At 30.7% G+C, this 6,519-nt stretch overlaps 1 long non-coding RNA gene across 1 annotated transcript; it reads right to left on the reverse strand.

Annotated features, from left to right (window-relative positions):
- On the reverse strand, window positions 1-5,939 carry LOC127700900 (uncharacterized). Its single transcript, XR_007981768.1, has 4 exons — window positions 5,852-5,939; window positions 3,228-3,321; window positions 2,274-2,351; window positions 1-37 (listed from the first exon to the last, which is right to left on the reverse strand). It is a non-coding gene; the product is annotated as an uncharacterized LOC127700900 (long non-coding RNA).
- Window positions 5,940-6,519: the final 580 nt, after the last annotated feature.

Genomic DNA, 6,519 nt, shown 5'->3' on the forward strand with positions numbered 1-6,519 from the left:
AATATGTATCAAATTTTTTATTCATTCTCACTTGGTGCTGAAATAGAAATGCAAAATAAATTATTGTAAAGGAAATTGCATTGAACAATTAATTGGTTGACTGAATAATTGTTTCTTAAAGTAAAATAAAATCTTGACATTATAGAAAAAAAAATTCAAAATCAACATAAAAATACCATTAACATAAAAAAAATGATACGCCTCAATAGTATCAAGTCTTTTTAGCATCTAAATGAACTATGAAATTAGAATATGAAACGTACACAGATCCTCAAATTCTTTAAATAAGACGCACCATGGTCGACTGGTTTTTCCGTAGTAAGTTACCAATCTACACCATTCATTTGTTTCAAGAGAACGAGGCAGTATAACATTTTCACTCATAACCAGATATATCATTTTAACAATATCTTATTGTTCAAGTTGATCTTCATAGTCGGTAATGTTTTTAACCCATTCATAATAAATTAAATTCGATACTTTTTTTTCCCGAAAAACACACAATACATCTAGAATATATCTATTCCATCAAATTCGAACATGTTTAAAATGTGTATTCCTTTAGAGAAACCCAAGGTGAAAATTTTATTGTATTAGTATGCTTTACCTTTATTTATATATTACTATGCCGATACTCAAAGGAAGAAGGCTGATAAGAACTATGTTTTTGCCCCTTATAAGGTAAAAAAATTATGTGAATTGTTTTAATGAATGAATAGAACAACATTTTGTTGTCACTGTAAAATAGATGAGCTTTCAAGTGTTTAATGCTCGATATTTGTGAGTAAAGCTTACAACATGATACCTCTCTTCTTGTAAATAACGTAAGTCACAAGGGTGACTGGGGAACAGAAATATGGTTACTACAGGTCTTCATCCGAACGGCAGTAAAACCCTTGACAAAGTAGGGCATCAGTTTGGCTGTACGGGATGTATCAAGTACGCAGCCACGTCCGGTCAGAATGAGGACGTTAAATCAGATGCCTCGTGTAAAGAAAGAACCACGCTCTCTGCACGTTAAGAACCCTTGCAACAACTCTTTGAGGGGTCCGTAGATGGCCTGTTGCAAGGCTAAATTTGTGTCCCTATCCAATTTACCCTCATTTCTCAGTGGTAATCTAAATTTCCCGACTTTCATCCCAGCTGGCCTCTATTACAGGACCAACGTATTGTATTTATTGTTAATTTATTCTCGTCCTGAACATGCATGAAATATTTGCCACTGGACGTTTAGCAACTAACAATCAATTAATCAAAACCGTAACTTGTTCAGGGAATTTTCCGGAGCATAATTCGGTCAAAAATAATAAAAAGGGTGCAAAATGCCAATGTATAGTGAAGATATTGCGAACATTTCATTGAATTCCTAATGGGCAACACAATAGATACTTGCTTCCTTTCTCCTTACAGAAAAAAATATTAATATATGTGATAGGTATATATAATTGCTGTTGGTAAATATGACAAAGTCCTTGTCATGTCAAAATCGACCCCAACAAAATGTTAGATTGTAGACCTTGAATTCGAAGTGTAATAGTACATAATGTGAGTAAGATTCTGTGACTCCGTAATTTATGTCAAACGGTTCAGAAACAGAAGCAGATACAAAAGGGGTCGAAAGGGCGAACGAATGAACACTACCATTACTGTATAACTTACGCTTAAGAAAGTAGCGTGTATGATGAGCAAAATAGAAAAGCTTCGACATCTTTGTATTAGAGATCTTGTTTAAAATGTTCTTTTTCGGTAAGGCTTTTTTTTTTTATCTCTATATATTAATGACAAGATCTTGAAATTAGACAATCTCTTAAGGTTTTGCAGTTTCATTTGCGATTATTACAGAAAGTTTATATGCACAAAGGAAAAACAAATCGCAAAATTCAAATTTGTAAGTACTGAAATCTGACATATTGAAAAAGCTGTAGAATATGGAGGATACTTCAATTAATAAATCATTAAACTTCGTGATTTTCATATTCCAAATTGTGCAACAGATGGCTTATCATACCTGTTTCTTTTAAAAGTGTTCTGGAGTAAATCTATCACTTCCGGTTTTAAGGAAATTTTAAATCGGACAAAGTAATAGTTTTAAGTGTGCGCTGTTCGGAGATCTTGTCTTTTCGTGTGTACAATTGTGTCGTTGTTTTTCGTTTGTTTTGTTGCATTATTTTCCTCTGTAATTAAGAATTACGATTCCTCATCATTTGAATTGGGTTTGTACCTTATATATATATCATTTAAACATATCTAACACTACAATTCTGAAAACTTACTTCTGTCTCATTCGTAAATACTTTCACAATGGTTAAGATTAACATGGACATTTACGACGGCAGGCTAAAACTTGACGGCTGAAATACAGGAAATAATTATGTTTGGCGAAAAGATCGTATTCAAGGGTTTTAAGTTTTTTGTAATAATTTTGAAATGCAATGTTCAAATCAATGTGGAATTAAATTTGTAAGGATTTGGGACTATTTCAAAGGAAAATAAATCTTTTTTCAAAATTGATATAAATGTATGAAATGAAGGCTTTGTGATAAACCTATACGAATTGGTCAGTTAGTGGCAGAGATGGCTATCTGTGCGGTTATATATTTTTTTTTTTGGGTTGGGTGGGGATGGGGGTTATTTGTTTTTAACTTATAACTTATGTTATATGTAATTCAACTAGGAAGTAACATTTGCAATTAAGTGACCTACATATGATTAAGCGCTCACAATCGTTTTTAATTTTATCGTTAACCATGCAATGTTCAAATCTCATTCAACTTTGGAAGATACAAACCAAGGATACTAACGTAAACTGAAGGAATCGCAAAGGTGAGACTGTTTACGTCGACAGGCAACATTAATCATCAATACCTATGTGCCTTTCCGAAATCAGGACCCTGTGATCTTAGTAATTACTATGATTTAGGTTATTAGATTATATTTTAACATATGATTACAAGGGATATTCTTTGTTGACCATTAGATTTCTATGATCTCAACTCGATCGATGCAACATTCAATTTACATTGCAGTCTAGACAAATATGTAAATCACTTTAGAATTGTAAGAATATTAGTGTTTAAGTTGCTAAAAACAATTACTTGTCAAGTGAAGAGCCATTACTAAATTCTGCATGACCAATTTCTGTATTAAGCATTGTATTATTCCCAGCATGCATTTATAAAGGTATAATATGATAATGTTTCGGTTACGGTATTGAAAAGAAAACTTACGCACACTCTAGGGCACACTCATTTTGGAAAGTTTCACCCTTTGTGGAACAAACTGGATCCTCATCCGGAATACAACTACAAGGATAGACACTATCTGAAGTAAAAACAATGCAACGTAAAAATATATCAGATAGTTCTCCTTTCAGTTATTAACCATTTGCTTTGACCTTCATAAGGTTTTTTTTGGAAAAACTCCTAAAACACTGCAAATAATATATGTCTGTCTATCGTTACTAAAAAGATTCGGTGAATCATATCGGTCCACAATGACAAATGCTCCGCTAGATGGCAATAATCATGGAATGAGACAAGAGTAGGAACAATAAAAATCTATGAAACATTTGGTATTCATCCAAACAAATAACCGAAGGAGACATCTAGTGAATATTTGTCATTTTTGACCGATATGATTCACCGATTCACAATGTCGAAAACATGTTTTGTAGGTAAGGTTAATATGAAACTTTATCTCATCTAAACAATCAGAAAAGTTATACCTTTTATGGCTATTTTTAGAGTGTGTAGAATATACCCGGTATTATTACGTTATCATTAAGTTACAATAGCAAAGTTACAGAATATATAGCAATATCATCACATGGCTTAATGTTTTACTAAATTTTATTTTAAGTATAGACATTTAGTGTTGATGTCCATAAAAAATGACAAATTCAAAAGCTCGGTTATATCAAGTATGAATCTGTTATAGAAGAAACAGGTTAAGCCAGCTATTAAACCAGGTTTAACCAGCTCTAAAACCAAGTTTAACCAACTTTAAAACCAGGTTTAACCAACTATACAATTATGTTTAATCAACCTTTTTTCGGAAATGAGTGTTCAAAGTCAGGGATATGGCTGTTGTTTTCCAGTCGATTGTTGGTTGATATAGTCGTGCGTTTGAATTTGTAATTTTTTATGGACGTCCGCTGTTTAAACTTACCTTAAATTCGATATCTTTGTTGATGCATATTTTCAAACACTAGGAACTCATGTTCAGTTAATGTATCATGTATATTTTTACATATGATGATTTCATTTAAAAAAAAAAAAAAAACACATTTTTTTGTTTTTAAAAGTCGAACAAATTGTTAGTCAAAAGAACCCCCCCCCCCCCCCAAAAAAAAACAAAAAAAAAACAAAACAAAGTAGAGTCGAAAAAACTAAAAGTTATTCATTTGTATTAAACCAATAATAGTATCATTTAAAGATTGCAGGTGTCCAATATGGTAAAATAAAATAACTAAGTTAATATTTATTTATCACACAATTAAAGATAAATATAGACTAAATAATAACTTTAAGGATTTGCTAAGAAAAAATTAGAATGTTATGAATATGTTTGGACAAAATCAAACATTATACATATTTTTCAAAATGTTAAAAAAGTTTAACAAAAAAACTGAACTCCAAAGCAAATTCCAAAATGGGGGATAGCAAATAAAAACTGACAAAATCAAACATTATTCATATTTTTCAGAATGTTAAAAATGTATAACAAAAATAATAAACTCAAAGGCACATTCCAAAAAGGAAAATCAAATAAAAAATGACAAAATCAAACGCTATCAATAAGCGGAACAAGAGAAAAACAACTTCCATATTTTACATGGAACAGACATTTCCCGAGGAAAATTGTGGGTTAAAACTTTTATAGCTAGCTAAACCTCCTACTTAAGGAGTGATACAATATTGATGCTATTTCAGACAATAAATGATAATTTCAGAATCTGTTGACTTTGTAATGATTGTTTCTACGAATCAAACAAACCTTTTGTGTCTTTTTTGTTTTTTTTTTATAATTTGCTTTCATTCTCCAAACGGTATAGTTACAAAATATGTTTGAGGGTTTTTTTTTGGCATGTTAAGGCTTTCACAAATGCTGTCCTATCAGATGAGCAAGTAATATTTTTAAAAACAAATCTGGAACAAAATTGAAATGGAATGAATAGATTTGTTGAAGAAATTGGTCATTTCGGTCGTCCTTCGGCTCTTAATTTGCTTTACATATTTCCCCTGTTTTAGATTAAAGAATGATGTAATTGGTCAAGAACTGTACGGTGTAATTAAATTTTGGAATAGCGAGGAATTGATCTCCTGCTTGACAATATTAGTTATCTTAGTATAATCAAGGGTGTACAGAATTTTATACCTGTGTTGAAATACCATATACCCTGAGACGCAGTCCCTTGTATGCATTTTCAATACCGGCGTAAAAATTAATTCCGTACACCACTAATTGTACCCAGATAACGAGTTTATTTCTTACGAAGCGTTCTTTTGCCTTTTTTTATACCGTGGAAATTTGTAATTTTGCATCTTTTTTAATTATCACTTTTACAAAATTTTGTTTCTTTTTATTTTGGCACAATTGATTTTTTGAAAATATTTTGGCAACATTTTATCGCCTGCTGATCTGCTAGGGGTGTTATAAAACCCGGGTAATTAACTTATCAGATTCTTATTTCATAAGAAATGATACGTTTTAATATGCATACTCGAAATGCTTTTTTCGTCACCGTACAATAACATCGCTTGCAACCTCGTGTTGTTGTACGAGTATTATTTCTATGTGGATATGCATAAAAACGAATGAGTTGATCAAGGAGACTATCCAGAAATATTACCTATAGTTATGAACAGTATTAAGACAATCAACATCAGTTTCTTCATAGTGTCTTCTTTATAGGTCGCTTTAGTAAACCACAGTAATTCCTTTAACAATGAAAATACAATAGTGAGAGCCATTGATGACAACAACAAAATTAATGAATAAATAATAATAATAATAATGATAATAATAATAAATAATAATAATAATAATAACACCAACAATAAAATAGTATAATTGAAAATAAAATAATACTATTAAAAATGATAATGACAATAATAAAAATGATAATGTTTTAACATATAAAAAATGATACTAATGAGTATGATAGTACTTCTATTAATAAAATAATATTTATGATGATGGTGATTGACTGCATATATAAATGAATGATATGAATTAAATAAAAAGAAGGTCGAATAAAATATTTAGTCAACTAGCTATACTTGGCTAAGATAAGAAGGTTATATGCCTCCATCCACAACTGATGAAAAAATAAACCACTGAAGTGAAGGCCAATTACAGTTAATAGTTCATAATCATTTTTCGGCATGGACGTATCCTGTTTTTTTAAGGAGAAACATCTGTTTCTTTTTAAATAAATCACTTTTTTGACACTGCATTGCACTTTATCCATCAAAATCAGTACTGTTCAGTAGCTTTTCAGACAATTTAGTATGATGT

This window comes from Mytilus californianus, unplaced genomic scaffold (genome assembly GCF_021869535.1).
Source record: "Mytilus californianus isolate M0D057914Y unplaced genomic scaffold, xbMytCali1.0.p SCAF_5, whole genome shotgun sequence".
Classification (NCBI taxonomy): domain Eukaryota; kingdom Metazoa; phylum Mollusca; class Bivalvia; order Mytilida; family Mytilidae; genus Mytilus; species Mytilus californianus.